The sequence below is a fragment of the Piliocolobus tephrosceles genome, chromosome 4 (genome assembly GCF_002776525.5).
Source record: "Piliocolobus tephrosceles isolate RC106 chromosome 4, ASM277652v3, whole genome shotgun sequence".
NCBI lineage: Eukaryota > Metazoa > Chordata > Mammalia > Primates > Cercopithecidae > Piliocolobus > Piliocolobus tephrosceles.
In genome coordinates, this window is record NC_045437.1 from 165,811,866 (window position 1) to 165,830,449 (window position 18,584).

Sequence of the window (18,584 nt, forward strand, 5' to 3'; positions counted from 1 at the left end):
TACACAATAGAATAGTATTCAGCTATGAAAAGGATGAAATCCTGTCATTTGCAGCAACATGGATAGAATTGGAGGACATTATGTTAAGTGAAATAAGCCAGGAATAGAAAGTTAAACATGGCATATTCTCACTTATATGTGAAGCTAAAATAAGTTGATCTCATAGAAGTATAAAGTAGAACAGAAGATACTGGAAGATGGGAAGGGTAGAGGGAAGGTAGGGTTAAGAAGAGATTTGTTAAAGGATATAAAATTACAGTTAGGTAGGAGGAATAAGTATTAGTGTTCTAAACCACTGTAAAATGACTATAGTTAGAAAATATTCCCAACACAAAGAAATTGTAAATGTTTGAGATGATTGATATGCTAATTAACTTGACCTGATCACTTCATATTATACATATGAAAACATCACTATATGCCCAGTGAATATGTACAATTATTGCAAATTAAATGCTTTTTAAAAGTATCATGTTTTAAAGCAGAGAGGTAGTTGCCTGCCCATGTCAAAGGCTGCAGAAAGAACTATAATGAACACAAAAGGATGCATCTACAAAGGGAGGAGAGGTATTTTGTGACAGTGAGATATTTTACAGTTAAATGCATAAATGACCTGAGTTTTGAATAGAAGTTGATCTTATCCCTCCCATAATAGTGACATCAGCCAAGAATTAAGTCATATTTTCATGAACACAGAGATTGATTTTTAAATTGCTATCTGTATGAGATATGATTAGCATTTCTATGTTGCTGAGAGGCACAAACTCAGGTGCAAATTCAAGTGGTAAATCCTGTGCCATTATGGTAAGTGTTAATTCATGTCAGATTAGTGATTACAGTGCCACCCATCCCACCTAATACTGTAGACTATAAATATGGGCTGGGCAAATTGTCACTGGCTCCTGGGCAAGACTTTCATCTAAAACACACAGGTGCTGCCTGGCATCCATTTCAACATGAGCAGAAAATGCTACAAGTACTAGATATCAGACCCATAATTAGGCAAATACTCTCAGGGAGTCAACGACTCCCTTACTGCAAGTAGATAATACAGGAAATAACGCTTAGTCCTCCACTTTACCATGCTAGCATTTAACAAGTTTTTTGTTTGAGTAAATGGTCTTTTCAGTGCACAAAATTGTATTGGGAGATTAGAAATAGAGAATACGGCTTCCCCAAAGTTTCTAGTTGACTATCAGGTAGTAACTGAGGAATTAAAAGAATATGACTCTATTGAAGAGCAACAGAACTGAGTTGTTACAAAGACACCATCCAATTGCCAGGTTTTTTCCAGCATTAGGAAGAAGAAGGGATGATCTATTTGTTTATTCATTTATTCACTTACTCCAAGTACAGTGCTTAAACATGTGGTTTTACAGCTGAACTATCCAGTTTCACATTCTGGCATCATTAAAAGTTAGGGCAAGTTATTTATCCTATCTGTGCTCAGCTTCCTGAATTGTAAACTAAAACTAAAAGGTATATTCCTGAAAGAGCTTTAATTAGGATTAAGCTGGTTAATATATATAAGAATCTCAGAGCATAATGTTTGGTAAGTGTTAGCTGCTATTTCTCAACAAAGATTTACTCTGCATTAATTACATACCTTCCCTGACAAATAAAACTGTGCTTTATGAGTCACAGTGGATCTACTTTGTCATAATAGCCTTATCTTCTTTCACTTAAGCTTCCTAATATTTTAAGTATTTTTTAAAACGTGCATAAATAAGTGAGCTAGCCTATTCTTGTGTGAGTGTTATATCTGATCATAATTTGGAAGGGGGAGACAAAGGCAGAACTTTCTAATCAAATGAAAACTTATCCTAATGTTTAATGTTCTTAAACAGTTGTGAAGGTTCCAGGTGAGACCCATAAGAGGAAAACAACAGTCCCCCTTTGTTGATGAAAAAGTGCTAACCCTGTTGAATAGGGTAGATAGACAATAAGGGGAACCATAAAAATTATCCTCTCTTAAGATCCCTTTCCCCATATATCAGATTTTACTCTTGCCCCTTTGGTATCTGTATTCTTACATCATTAGCCTTGTACATATCTCTGTCACTGGAGTTTCAGTCAGGATTCTTTCTGTTGCAAAAGGCAGAAAATCTAACTAAAGGAAAGAAAATTTAGTGACTTAGGTAACATGTAAAGCTCAAGGGTTGGGTATTTTGAGGGCAGCTCAGATAACATGACCAGGACCCAGGCTCTATTTTCTTCTACATGGGCCTCATTTCCAGGCTCCACATAATTGCATAAATACCTGCCTCCAACATATAACCTCCTGGATTTGGGTCTCACAAAAAAGACAGTGTGCCCCACAATAGCGTCAACAAAAGTCCCATTGCCTTTTATTGGCTTTTCAGATCACTCATCCATTCGGAACCAATTTTAGTTATCAGGGAAAACAATTTTGGGGGTGCCAAGTCTAAGTCACAGAGTTACCCATTGATCTAGGAGTAAAATGAATTCCACCCAAAGCACACAGCTTAGGAGAAGGGTGAGGAAAAATTACATATAGGATAATTAACGTGTTATTATCAGCAGATAGATGAATGGACAACAAAAACTAGTTTACTATGTCTGCCGTATAGTTCTAATCCTGCCAAATTCATTTTCAAAGACTCCAAATGACAAAATTCTTTTGTCTCTTGCATCAAGTCCAAAATCCTTATGTGGCATTCAAGATTTTCAACAGTCAGAATTTATGCTTCCTTCTGCATTCTAGCTCCATTTTGTTACCAAAATGTCTTTGTTCCCTTTTGACTTTTGAACTCCTTGTCTGCCTCCCCTCTCCATCTTGTTGACATCTTTTATATTATTGAAAATCTAGCTCAAATGCTACATGTCTCACCCCCAGGAAAGGGCTAAGCTGGAAAGGTAGAGGTGGAAATGACGAGAAGTGGACCCATTTGAGAACTATTTGAGAGGTGGTCTCAAGAATGAGATCCAGGTTTTTATTTTCAATTACCAGTACATTTGAGATGCCATTTACTAAATATCATATTTAAAATAGTCCTATATCTAAGGAGAAGGGCAGGTAGTCTGGGCCAAGCTAAAGAAATTTCAGAACAAATGTACTCTACTGGATTCCTCTTCTAGTTTTGAGTAAAGATCACATGCAGGAACTTCCTGTTGATTCTATGGCTCTGGAAGTGGAATCTAATCTTTCCCAAACTGATCCTTTCCTGCCACCACATTGTTTTCTTTATAATTTCAGGCTGAGGACCAGCTGGGGAAACAGAGCTATCGGTACTAAGACGTTTCCGTTGGAGTCTTGACATTTACTGACAGTCCACATATTAGAACGGTCTGCGATGCTCCCACCTTCATGTTTCCTCCCTGCTCCATAAAAGCTGTGCCCAGGTTTTCCAGCACTCTGTCCTTTATCTCCTGACCAGTCTCTCTGCCTAGCAGAAATAGATATGTAAAACTGACATTTCAGCACCCTTCCGAATTTGTAACCAGACATTCTTTGTACAAAGGACTGATAATCTTTTCCCATTTCAGTGGTTCTACAGATAAACACTTGTGGATTTATGTTGCTATGTCTGTGAAATTTTGATTTCATTTTAAGAAGATAGTATTGTGATTCTGTTCTCTCAAATAGCATCTGCTTCTTTTGAAAATTGTTCTGAATTTATAAGAGTATATGATTGTCAGAGAACTATTAATATTGCCAGTGTTGTGAAATTTACAAAACTCTCTTGTATACATCATTATAAGATTATCTCAAAAATACCGAGAGGTAGACATTTTTATATCATTGTTGTATGAGACAATTGAGACTCAGAGGATCCAAGTGAACTCTGATGTTATACCGCTGGAAAATAGTGCCACAGGTCTCAAATTCATGGTCAAATCTCATGCTTTTATTTTTGTTTTGGTACAGCAACTTATTTGATGTTATGGGTGAAGAGGTTATATTTCAAAATATTCCACTACATTCTACTTGAATATAAAGTTATTTTCTCTCAAGGCCTCCAGAAATATTTATAGAAAGTGCTCTAATTGTTCCAGAGCAGGTTATCAGAGTATTATGACAAAAACTTAATGACTAGAAGGGTTAGTTTTCCTTCAAGAAAACCTCTACCTCACAACAGCAGTCTTGACTCTTTAGGCAACTTATAAACTTGTTTCTTAAGTTACTACAAGAAAACAGAAAAAGAATATAGGCTATGTACTCCTGGGAACACAATTCAGAATATAAACTGTGCAGCCAATAGGTCAATTTCATTTTCATTTGGCAAAGGCAACAATTTCTATACCAAATGTCATGGACTCCCACCTTACCTTACAAAGGACCTGTTAGGATGCCTCAGATTTAGAATGCAGAGCATCACTCCCAGGAAATCTCATCGACCCTCCTCCAATGAGAGTATATTTATATTTGCTGTTTTGTTTTTAAAAGTGTGTTGGATGAAAACATGTAAATTCTTCAAGTCCTTTGGAAATAAAGCAAATTTTGCACCAGATCTACACATATATGTTATTATTTTGATATTTGTTTTAAAATTGTTAAAATATTATGAATTTGAGAGATAGAAATGCATAGATTAAAGTCTAACCCTGAGATGTTTCCAACAAGGTTTATAGAGATGAAGTAATCTGCCTAAGTAAGGTGGCTGAGCTAGAAGTTGAATCCAGGCATTCTGAACTCTGGTTTATTGGCTAAGAAGGGTTAGAATACACAGCCATAATGGGTATATATTAATGGATTCAAAAACGTTTCAGCTCCTCAACTACCAAATAAATTGGCCAACTTGATTGACCTCTTAACTCTTTTTTTTTTTATTTCTTACTTTAAAAGGTTTTAGGTATAATCAAGTTGCCTTCCCACTCCCATCCTCAAAATGTCCAAGTTAGACTGAGACAAGATGTTTTTAGATCAGTCTAGATCATTTCAGGAAAGTTCACCCTAGGTGTAAGTCAAGCATAATACTCTAATGAGAGCTACTGGTAATCACCGTTGTGATAGTTAGTTTTATATACCAACATAGCCAGGCTGCAATACCCAATCATCTAATCGATTGCTCATCTGGCTGTTGCAATGAATGTATACTGTAGAAGTGGTTAACATATATATATATATATATGTCGATCTTAATCTATTGGTTCTATTTTTCTGGAGACCTTGACTGATACAGATTTCAGTACTAAGAGTGGTTATAGAGGAACAAGATCTTAAGGATGAATTTTTTGAAATGTTTTGGAGTTCCTGTAATTAATTCTCTAATCTGACTATATTGAAAGACACTAATGATTATTTCCAGTAGCAAAGAGGGCACTGATAGTCCATAGTGTGATATAGCAATAGAGATAGGCAAAATATCACCACTGGATACTCCAAATGAAAAACCATTAAGAAGCAAGGTTCTGCCTTTCTGTTGATTCTCCTCAGGGACCATCCACACCACTCCTTTTTGCTTTTAGACCTATAACTTGACTCAAGTTCCAGCAGGCCTGAAAGGGTGAGGTACAACGTGTGGCCCATAAGGACATGCACTACCCTCGAAAAGAGCTTCATGATTTTCTATTTATACAGACAGGAATCTGGGGGATACATGTGGGAATGGATATTAAGGGTATGGAATAATACTAGAAGAAGCATAAAGTTGGATCAGGCCAAATTTTTTGATATGCTCTCACTGAGCAGATATTCTGAGTTTAATGTTGCAGCTTGGGGGATTAGAAAGGGTTTTTAGCTATTTGTTGGGTTGGCTGAAACATAGACCAAAAGGTGCCCCACTCTAAGTGCAGTTGACATGACAGAATAGCCATGGTATATTTAGAGGAAAGAATCCAAAGTCTTCAGGATTTGGGGTATTTTAGGGTAGATTTATCATTTAAGACCTGCTCACCCACCCAAGAATGGTCCACAGGATATATCTTTCACCATGACTGTGAATAATAAATTTGTGAAGGGAGTCCCAATATCCTCGAAGAGCTTTGTGATTGCTTTTTTCTGTAGGTTAGAAATTATAGTGGGAACTGCTACTACTGAATTAAGAAGCCCAAATACAATGGGAATAATTGGATCCCTGGGGTTGCAGGGGCAAAGTGGTGACATTCAATCTCAAAAGGCAAGTTGGGCATGGATATCATAATGGACAGCAGTGTCAGAGCAGCAGTCGCAAAAATCTGACTCACAGAGACCTGTGACATTAGTTAGTTGATCATAGTGTTCTTAGAAGTGAAATAGGTAGGAAGCCTACTAAATTCTTACTTGATCTGTAAAAGTGGAGAGTTTTAGCTCAAGTAAACAAAACTCTAACTTGAGTAATAAAAACAGAGTCATGACCCCTCTATCAATCCCCAGACTTGAGCAAGTTTGCAGAACAGAACCCCTTGAATGAAGAGGAGGCTGAGGATCCTTGAGGAAGGATCCCACTACACTGCCAAAAACTTATACTGTTAATTTTTCTTCCAGCCTTTCCCAAAGAGACCTATAGCTGTTTACCAGAGTGACTGTTCACTGGGAAAAAGGAAGTAATCAGATATTTCAGGTATTATTGGAAGCTGGCTATAAACTGGCATTAACTATAGGAGACCCAAAATGTTATTGTGGTCTGCCAGTTCAAGTAGGGAAATATGGAGATCAGGGTTCAATGAGGTTTTAGCTCAGATCCATCTCACAATGGGTCCAGTGGACCCCTGAACTCATTATGTGGTTATTTCCCCAGCTCTGGAATATATAGTTTGAACATATCTGATAACTGGTTGAATCTCTGTGTTTCTGCATAATAGCCCTAAACCCACAGGTCAGGGAGCTAACACAGAGATTAGGTATGCCGAATCATAACACAGGGTATGCCAAGTGGAATCCATGAGAACTGCCTCTACCTAGGAAATAGTAAACCAAAAGCAATACTGCATTCCTGAAAGGACTGCAGAGATTAGTGACACCATCAAGGACTTGAGTGATGAAGGGGTAGTGATTACCACCACATCCCCATCAAACTTGCTTATTTGAGCTGTACCAAAGACAAATTTTGGAGAATGACAGTGACTTAACCAGATGATGACTCTGATTGCAGCTGCTCTGGTAGATGAATTTCATTGCTAGAACAAAGTAATGTATGCACTGGTATCTGGTATGCAGCTATTGATTTGACAAATGTCTTTTCTTATTTGTTAGTAAAGTATATCAGAAGCAGTTTGCTTTCAGCTAACAAAACCAGCAACCCATCTTCACTGCCCTACCTCAGGGGCATATCAGCTTTCTAGACCTTTGCTATAATTTATTGTGCAGAGATCTTGATTGCCTTTCCCTTCACAAGATATCACACTAATCTACTACATTGATGGCATTATGCTGATTAGATCTAGTGAACAGGAAGCCGAACTATTCTAGATTTATTGGTAAGACATTTGCAAGTCAGAGGGTGAAAAATAAGTTTCAAAAAGTCTAGGGGCCTTCTACCACAAGGAAATTTCTAGCAGTGCAGTGCTGTGGAGCAGGTCAAGATATCCCTTCTAAGATGAGGAAGAAGTTGTTGTAGCTGACCCCTCTTACAACCCCAAAAGTGGCACATTGCTTAGTGGGCCTTTTTGGATTTTAGAGGCGACATACTCCTCATCTGAGTGTATTACACTAGCCCATTTACTGATTGACCCAAAAAGCTGCTAGTTTTGAGTAGGTCACTGAATAAAAGAAAGCTCTGCAACAGGCACATTCTGTTGCACAAGCTGCTTTACCATTTGGGCCATAAGACCCAGCAGATCCAATGGTGCTTGAAGTGTTAGTCACAGATAGAGACCTGTTTGGAGTCTTTGGCAGACCCCAATAGGTAAATCAGCACTGGCCTTTAGGATTTGGGAGCAAAGCCCTGCTATCCTCTGCAGATAAATACTCTCCTTTTGAGAAGCAGCTTTTGCCCGCTACTAGGCCTTAATAGAGACAGAATGCTTGACCGTGGGCCACCAAGTTAACACACCATCTGAATTGCCCATCATGAACTAAGTGTTATCTGACTCACCAAGCCGTAAGTTTCATGAAGAAATGACCCAAATGCCCATGGTCTCCACACCTGCTACAATATATTCTTTCTCAATCCATACCTATGGTCTTAGGGGATTTTCCCTAAAATCAATGACTGTAGAGGCAAAACACTCAAGTCTGGATTGCAGATGGTCCTGTACAATATGTAGGCATCACCCCAAAATAGACATCTACAGCACTATAGTCCTTTATAGGACATTCCTAAAGGACAATGGTGAAGGGAAATCTCCACAGTGGACAGAACTTCAAGAAATGCACTTGGTTGTTCATTTACTTGGAAGGAGAAATGGCAGAAGTACAAGTATATATCAATTCATGACTTGTGGCTAATGTTTTAGCTGGATGGTCAGGAACTTGGAAGAAACATGATTCAAAAATTGGTGGCAAGGAGGCTTGGAGAAGAGGCATATGCACCCACACACATCCTATTGGTTCTGCTTTTTTGGAGAACCTCTCTGAATGAGCAAAAATGTGAAGATATTTGTGTGCTATGTGAATGCTCACCAAGGAGTAAATTCAGCAAAGGAGTATTTTAATAATCAAGTGTATAGGACAATTCTTTCTGTGGATAATAGCCTCTGTTTCCAGCCACTTCTGCCATTGCCTAGTGGGCTCATGAACAAAGTGACCATGATGGTAAGGATGGACTCAGCAACATGGACTTCTATTCACCAAAGCTGACGTGACAACAGCCATCACCGAGTGATCAGTCTGCCGGCAGCCGAGACCAACACTGAGTCCCATACGGCACCATTCTCTGGGGTGACCAGCTAGCCATCTAGTGGAAGGTTGATTATATTGGAGTGCTTCCATCGTGGAAAGGGAAGTGGTTTGATCTTACCGGAATAGACACTCTAGACACAGAATTCCCTTCCTCGCATGCACTGATTCTGCCAAAACTACCATCTGTGGACTTACAGGATGACTTATAAACCATCATGGCATTTCTCAGCATTGCTTCTGATCCAGTAACCCACCCGCTTCACAGAAAGTAAAGTGTAGCAACAGGCACATGCTTATGGAATTCACTGGTCTTACTATGTTTTCTACCATCCTGAAGCAGCTAGCTTGATAAAACGGTAGGATAGTCTTTTGAAGACTCAATTACAATGCCAGTTGGGTGACAATACCTTGCAGAACTTGGCCAATGTATTTCAGGAGGCTGTATATGCTCTAAATCAGCATCCAAGATCTTGTGCTGTTTCTCCCGTAGCCAGGATTCATGAGTACAGAAATCAAGGAAATGAGTGGAAATGTGAGTGGCACCACTGGTCATTACCCGTGGTGACACACTAGCAACATTTTATTTCCTGTCTCCAAGACCTCATACTCTGCTGGCCTTAGAGGTCTTAGTTCCAAAGGGAGAAATGTTTCTACCAGGAGACAAAGCAATGATTCTATTGAACTGGATGTTAAGACAGCCACTGGTCACTTTGGGTCCTCATGCTTCTGAATCAACAGGCAAAAAATTTACCTGTTTGTATACTGACTGATGTGATTGATCCTGATTACCAAGGGAAAATTGGCCTGCTACTACATAATGGAGAGAAGGAAGAGTATGTCTAAAATACAGGCGATCCCTTAGGGCATCTCTTAGTATTATCATGCCTTGTGATTAATGTTAATGGAAACCTGCAACATCACAATTCAGGCAGCACTATTAATGACCTAGATCCTTTAGGAATAGAAGTTTGTGTCGCTCCACCAGGTAAAGGGCATAGTGGAGGAAGGTAGTTTAAATACCAGCTAAAACCATGTGACCATTTTCATAAATAAAAATTGAAATTGTTACAAGCCTTTCACATTATTTTCTTATTTTTGTGGGGTTTTTTTTTTTGTTTTGTTTTGTTTTGTTTTCTTTTGAGACAGAGTCTCAATCCTTCACCCAGGCTAGAGTGCAGTGCTGTGATCTTGGCTCACTGAAACCTGTGCCTCCTGGGTTCAAGAAATTCTCATGCCTCAGCCTCCTGAGTAGCCAGAATTACAGAGGAGTGTCACCACACCCAGCTAATTTTTGTACTTTAGTAGAGAAGGGGTTTTGCCATGTTGGCCAGGTTGGTTTCAAACACCTGACCTCAAGTGATCTACCTGCCCCAGCCTCCCAAAGTGCTGGGATTACAGCTGTCAGCTAACATGCCCTGCCTATTTTCTTATTTTGTTATAAATTTGTGTGCATGTATGTGTGTATGTGTAGGTGTGTTTGTGTGTATGTATGGCAAATATCTCTGTTTTCTTTTCTCTCCTCTTATCATAATGACGTAAGACATATTACGTAATAGCTACCTTTCCACCATAGTATTTAAGTTACAGGATATCAAAGAAAAGAGTGAACATTATCCAAGGACTTTGCATCCCTCTGGGGAAAGAGTATTTTTTTTTTGTCATACATTAGATAGTTGTATCACGTTAGGTGGATACAATAAAAGTGTGACTTGTTATTGTTTTATTGTTTTTATTTTGGAGATTAAGTGTGTTGTAAGGAGATGTGTATGACTGTCAATTTGACAAGAGGTGGACTGTGATGGTTAGTCTTATGTGTCAATTTGATTAGGCTATAGTACCCAGTTACTTACTGAAACACTAATCTAGGTGGTACTGCAAAGATATTTTTGTAGACAAGTCTACAATCAGTTGACTTTACATAAAAAAATTACCATCAATAATGTGGGTGGGCCTCATGCCAGCAGTTGCCTTATAAAAACAAAAGCTGAGGTATTACCCAGAAAATAAGAAATTCTATCTCAAGACTCCTGCTCGAGTTTCCAGCCTACCAGCCTACCCTGCTGATTTTGGACTTGCCAGTCCCCATAATCAAATTCCTTAAAATTTGTCAATCTGTCTGTCTATATATATATATATATATATATATATATATATATATATATATATTCGTATAATTGTATTATAGTTATACATTATATACTATATAGTTATATATAAACATTTACACACACATACACACATAAACACCCTATTGATTCTGCTTCTTTAGAGAACCCTAACTGATATACATCTATAAATTATAGCTCTAAAATTAATTGCCCTTTTTTCTTCTTCTAATTTTATTAAATTTTATTTACAAAAATAAGACATGATTATTTTAACAAGTTCAAAAATACAGGTTTATAGAAGTGAAGTGTTAATACTCTTCACTTATCTTCCCTCTAAACCTATTTCTATTTTTGTATACCTTTCTATACTTTTCTTAATAAAACACATACATACACAAATGCACATTCATATTCACGTCTATAATTTATTTTGTTTTTTTTAAAGGTGGCTATAGCTATACTTATTTAACACTCTATAATTTGCTTTTTAAATTAAGCAATACATTATGTAACTGCCTCTAAACAAATACTTACAGGGCCCATTTTAAAATTGTTGCATACTAGTCACTATATTGACCATAACTTAACCAAGCATTTCCTTATCAATAGCCTTTTGGGTTGTTTTAATAATTTCTGTAGTTTGAATATGACTGCATTAAACATATTTGTACTTGCAACTTTACCTACTCATTTTTTGTATATTTTCAAAATTGAGATTTCTAGGTCAATGGGTATTGATAGATTCTTTTCATAAAGGTTGTAGCAATTCATTATTCTACCAGCAAAGTATGTAGCCCTATATTTTCACCAGCACTGGATATTAGTTTTCAATGTGAAGAATAGAAAGTGAGATCTCGTTTATATTTTATTTTACATTTCCTTGCTACCAACATGTTGGACCATATATTCATACGGTTAAGAGGTGGTTGGCCTTTCTTTTTCTATTACTTGCTTCTTCATTTCATTTTCTATATAGCATTACTTTCCTTTATGTTTACTTACTAATAAAAAATAATTTATTTTTATGAGACAAGGCCTCACTTTGTTGCCCAGGCTGGAATGCAGTGGCATGATCACAGCTCACTACAGCCTCAGTCTCCTGGGTTCAAGCAATCCTCCCACCTTGGCCTCCTGAGTAGCTGGGGCTCCAGGTACATTCCACCATGCTCAACTAATTTTTTTATTTTTAATTTTTAGATATGGGGTCTCACTATGTTGCCCAGGCTGATCTCTAACTCCTGGGCTCAAGTGGTCTTTCCACCTCAGCCTCCCAAAGTGCTGAGATTACAGGCAAGAGACACTGTGCCTGGAATTTTTTGTTTGTTTGTTTTTAACAATCTCCAAGAACGTTTCATTTTGCTGAATATGGCCTTTCAATTTACCTAAAGTGACCACAAGCATAAAGGAGTCGAGTCAATGTTTATATAGATTATTGCAGTTTATTGCACTGACACCACCACTTACCCCCAGGGAGAAAAACAAAGGAGCAGCAAAAGGTGATGATATGGTAGACCTTGAAATTTCTGTCAGTGGCACATCAACTAAAGAAATTCTAAAGAAAAATCATCCTGTCAACTTCTTCAAACTAGAAATGTATTTAGACTGCAATATAGATCTAATGCCCAGCTTGCAGAATTGCAGAATTTTCCAATTTGGTGTTGCTCTAGGTTAAAAAACACCAGCTGAAAAATGTGAATTGGAATCATTTGCCATTCGTTCCTAATATAATGACTGATTTCCCACTCTGGATTCAGCAAGCTGCAGGCAATGGGTTTGAACTGAGTCCAGGTGGAAGGGGGCCAGACATATGAAATTTAAGGCCTCTATTGCACAACTCCCTACAGAAATTGTACAAATAATGTAGCTGAAGTGCTTTCTGCATGCTGTGTAACCCAACTCTTTTGGCAACCTGATTAATTCCTTGCCCTTTTCTGTAGTATGCACAGTTGGGAAGTATACTAAAAGGTGACAGAAACCATAATAGAAGCTGTCAAGTATTACATTCAAGATGTTATCCTCTTCATTTTCGGTTTAGAAAAAAATTTTTCAAAAAAAAAAGGCCTCATAAAGCTTGGACATAATAATTACTCCTCGGTGCTATTTTCCTTTTGTTAATACCACTAATGTTAGTAATAAATAAGTCCAATCCCAGAGATGATTGTTATTCTAAATTTATGCTGTATTCTACAGAGCTGAATATAAATATATATGCAGACTTACTAAAAACTGTCTCAATCAATACAAAAAAAACCTTTTAATTGTACCTACTCTAAGTTGGACCACCATGTCAATGCATATTTCTCTGTTTGTTTAAGTGTCTGCACAGCCTTCAGGGGTTAAACTTTCATTCACTCCCACCTGCTTTTTGTGCCTTTTCTCAAAAGGGGGGGGTCTGTGAAACAAGGATACCTTTTGAGTATAAATACTAAAAAACATTTAATCCAAGATTTGTGGTAACTCCAGTTTCAGTCTTCTCAAAGATGGAGATGTTAATATTGTCAAGGTTCCAGTGAGAACACGATGCCAAGAATGACACACCAAATTCTCCCCAAGTCATCTAAAACTAAAGCTTGTCAAAAGCAACTAATGTGTTAAGTGGACACAATTTTTTTTTCAAAAGGAAAACAATTTAGAGGTATTCTCTATACTTTTTTTTTTACTTGTAAATTCTTTTTAAATTGCACACTAGGAACAAGGGGGTAGTTCAATAACTGGTTAATGAATTTTAATGTGTGACTTAGGAATCAAATTGGCAAACACAGAGGGAATAGTGACTTGGTGCATTACCAATCTGGAGTACCTGAGAAGCTCAAACAAGGACTGTATTATAAATTCTGGGAGAACTTGGCATAGCACTGGAGTCAGAATATTTTATCAGGCAACCTAGAGCCAGAGTTGAATTTTCCTTTTGTTTTCTGGACTTTGATTTCTAAATGTTTCCTTAGAACAGGTACTTGGTTTAAATGGGATTTAAATAAATTCAGCTCCAGGAATTAGTAACCAATTTGCTTTTAAGGGTCATATTTTGTGTTTCACTTAATAGGTATCACATGTTTTCAGCTGGTCTTTTTTCTATATATTGATGTCAGCTTAAGTGGAAAGAAATTCAAATAATCAAGCACCATAATACTTAGAGATTACATCCATAAATCAGGCTTGGCTATAACATCAGTATATGCTTAGGATAAAATCATGTTGCATGCCATAAAGTATTTGTGTGTACATGTGTCATTCATGTCTGAAAATAATTTTGGGAGGCAGCAGTCTAGTTGTTGGCCTGTTAATCTAAAAACAAACCGAAAAACAAACAAACAAAAACAAAAAACACCTGGTAATTAAATGGAAACAATTGTAGGGTTAATTGATAGGGGAAGACTAATAGGATTCTGGCTGTGCTTGGGATCATGATGTGACCTCTGAGATATCATGGATTGGAAACTGGAAAATATTTTAGATCTTGCACTTAAAAAAATATTTGAAGTGGCACCACATGCCAGAGTTAATCAGTGTCAAAACGTATTGCTTCAAGTCTTTGGAAAACATTAACTAAGAAGTAAGTGAAATAAAAATGTTTTCCTGTTTGTTATGGACTAAATTGTGTTTCCTCAAAATCAATATGTTGAATCCCCAACCCCCAATATGACTGTACTTGGGGATATGGCTTTTAACGAGGTAATCAAGATTAAATGAGGTTAAAAAAAAAAAGGTAGAACCTTAATCCAATGTGACTGGTGTCCTTATAAGAGAGAGAGACACAAGAGAGCTTTCTCTCTTTTTCTCTCTCTCTGCAGGAGCACAAAGGAAAGGCCATGCGAGGACACAGGGAGAAGACAGCCCTCTACCAGTCGGGAAGAAAGCCCTCACCAGAAACTGAACTGGCCAGAACAATGGCCTTAGACTTGTAGCACCAGAACTCTGAGGAAACACATTTCTGTTGTTGAAGCCACCCAGTCTGTGATTTTTTTTATCACAGTACTAGCAAATTGATATACCTTCCATCTAGTTGCCTGAAAATAGGGTCTAAGGTACCATGCGTAAATAAAACATATCTGTGGTACCTGTGGTGCCAAAGCAGACATTTCGTATTTTTGTGGATTATCTGGGGACAGACACAGCTCTTACAGCTGGCTAGAAATTCTCCCGATAGTGTCTGAAGTGGTTGTAAAAGTCGTCAGAGTGAGTGGAGTGGACATCTGTTCTTTTTGTTTGCCTACATTTATTTCTCCTTCCCCTCTAACATCACAATGGCTTTCCTAGAATAAGTGAATCCTCTCTCACTCTTCTCATGCTTAGTCTACATGATTTGGGTATGGCTGACTCTACTCCATGGCTCTAAGTTGGGCAGGTGACTCAGACCTGGAAGGAGGAGTACAGTAGCCCCTGCCAGAATGATTATCAGGAGAGAACGTGTGACTATCACAGCCATTTAACATCTGCTCACACAGTTTTTCTGGAACTACTGGGAAATAATCAGGAAATTTCTGTTGGATTTACTAATATGAGAGCCTGTTAGTATGGAGCTACTGGGGACCATTTCTCAAGGAATTATGTCAAAACAGAGGAAGCCCAAGTCAAGAAGAGTCTAGTGTGTTTCGGAAAGCACTCTTACAGGAGCAACATCCAGTGATTCTTGGGCCTAGACTTGGAGTTTTCCACTACTATCGCTGATACAGTGGCCCATTTTTGCATAAGCCCTGCTTGAGGTGAATTTTAGGCTCTTGCAGAAGGAAGAGACATCTTGGTTATCACTATGGCTGATGCTTAAAAGAGAGATTTAAAATTTCAACTCAAACGCCCTCTCCTTTCTCGCCATCTATCCAGACTTCTATTAAGCTTTTATTAAGGCTGAGTTCAAGTTCTACATTCTCTGTGGGTGGCCTCCTCCTCTGGACTGTTGTGTGAACTACACAGCAAGAGAAACGATGTAGAGGCACTGGGTTTTGCAACACATGTAGTCAATTATCTGGATAGAGGCTAGGGGCTGCCAGGAGTTTAAGGGCTACTTTTCAGAAATTTGTTTGTCGTTGATTAATTGTAGTGAGGTGAAAAATGTTCCCCTCCACCGCAAATCTGTGTCAAACCAGATCCTCATAATGTTATTTGGAAATAAGATCTTTGCAGATGTAGTTATTTAAAAATCTCAAGATGAAATTATCCCAGATATCAGGTGGGCACTAAGTTCAATGACTGGTATCCTTATAAAAGAGGAGAGGACACAGAGACCCAAGAAGGCCATGTGGAAAGAGAGGTAGAGGTTGGAGATACGTTTCCACAAGCAAAGAACACGAGGAGCCACCATAAATTGGGAGAGGTAAGTAAGAATTCTCCCCTAAAGTCTTTGGAAGGAGCATAGCCCTGCTGATGTCTTGATTTCAGACTTCTGGTGTTATGAGAAAATAATTTCTCATTTTTTAGACACCAAATTTTTGATTATTTGTTATGGCATCCATAGGAAATGAATACACCAGTGAAGCTATAAAGCTTGAGAAAGTGAGGAGAGAGTTGAAAACTCTAAGAAATGACTTTGCTGGAGAAGGGGAAGTTCATGTCAAAGTTCATTAGCATTGAGATAAAAAAGATCAGTGCTATTCCCCATGCACTGTACATTCTCCCTTATGCCTTTAATCCTAATTCATCACATGCTGACCAGGCTTTGTATGTTATCTGATGGCCATTCTCAGGAAAAGCAAGGATTTGCTGAGCTTTTGCACTTTTCTGAGATGGGGAAGGCACTGAGAAAAAGGGAGCATGACGATTTTACCACAGAAATTCTGCAGTGTGATTTGGCCTCATGACAATTTGGCCATCTGCTTCATGGAGAGAGTCCAGCACCATCAACGAGACAGTGTAATTTCTGTCACTTCTTAGAGAAGCATCCTTGTAACACAACAGTCCTTTGGTGGGTTCATTGTGTGGCAGTGTAAATTTTCATGACTAGGGTCATCGTCCATCCTGGTTTGCCTCAGACAGCCCCAATTTATGCCTGTTGTCCTAGCTGAATTAATTATAGCCCTCCCTTTTTCACTTTGAAAAGTGTCCCTGTTTGGATGATAAATTATATAGCCACCTTAGCTATGACACAATCTCTCATTAAAAAAAAAAAAAAGCTGTAAAGCTTTGCAAATTGATTTACTTTCATTTTCTTGCCAACTCCACAAGATTACTTACAATGTTTTGGAAATAGTAATTACATTTTTTTAAAGAGAGTTTTGCCTGGGAGTTAGAAAAGGGAAGTTCAGAAAGGGAAGTCAGTGTTGTCTGTTTCCTAAAGACTGCTTCGCTCCCCCACAGCAGGTGCCCCCACCGGTTCCTACCTGCTCCTAGCTTTGGCAGTAGAGCAATGCCTCTATCCAGTGAAAGGAATCTGGCCGCTTCAGCAGGGTGACAACTGCACACATCCATATCTGCAAGGCAGGTGTAAGCTGGCATTTTGCCCAAGCCTGGCCAGACAGCTTCATAAATCCTGCCCTTACCACAGCCCGAATTACTTTTCATGACACAAAGCCAAGCTGTGTTATTCACCTAATGCCCCGATTTACAGTTCCCAAGACAAAAGAACATACAGATAGAGTTTCAGGGCTCTGTTTGTCTTCACGTTTATCTAAAGGTCAGTTTCAGGTCACGCTCAAGAAACCTGACAAATGGTGGTGAATAAACCTAAAAATAAATTAAGTGCAAGTGGGAAACTTAAGCATTCCTTATTCTTGTGCCAAAAGAAAACTCAACCCAATTTACATTCTTTTAATATCTGAAATACGCAGCTGTTCTCTTATTCATGGCATAGTGGGGAATTATTATGCTTCCTTCAGCTCATGCGCATATGGGCATGTGTGTGCTTCCACATAAGGTATCCACATGTACACACATACACGCATACACACGTCTCGGCACAGTTCCCATTTAGGTATTTGTTCTTGTGTCTTTAAGGACCTGAGTTCATGGAAGACTTGAGGGTCCTCAGAGTGAGAACTGTTCTTAGCTGGAAGACTGCTGTGGTTGCCCAGGAGTGCCACTCATGTCCTGCCAGACTCAGGGGCACTAGGATGTCAAGCAGAAATGTCATCACTATATGAACAAGAAAATGAGATCAAGGAATGCAGCTCTTTGGAGAGAGATAACTGCTCATATGCCACATTCATGAAAGTGAAGGTTGAGCGGTTAACCTGAAGAATGCTTCATGCAAGTAGGCTTAGAACTGCAGAGTAAGAAAGTGCTGGAGCCCCACCAACTAAAAATGCCTCTGCAGAAACCTCAAGACCCCAACAGTCCATTGCTGAGTTGTTGACCACGACAGGGCTTCTAGAGCAGCACTTAATTTACCCTCGGGTGAAGGGTGTTTCTAAGGAAAACCATAGACAACAACAAAAAACCCACCTTCTCTCCTTCAGAAAACTGCAATAGACTTTGAGACTTACCCTACTCTGCTGTATTTTCCATATGTAAACTTACTCTATGATGTAGATTTTCCCTTCCTCCCACTCCATCCCCAAACCCCTAGCCTCACTCTTCTGTTCACAAGATTAGGACAGAAATTACACAAAGAGAAGTGAGACACTGCTTGAGAAGAAACACACTGAGCCCATCACGTTTCATAGTGGGTTTGTAAATTCCAGCTGCCTCTGTTAGGGTTGCAGAAGAAGGCCAGAGTTGTTTCTAAAGACAAAGTCAAGTAAGACTCATCACTGTCAATCTTCTGAATGCAAAGAGTTAAGTATGGCAGATGAATGTGCTTCTGTGACTGGTTTGACAAACCT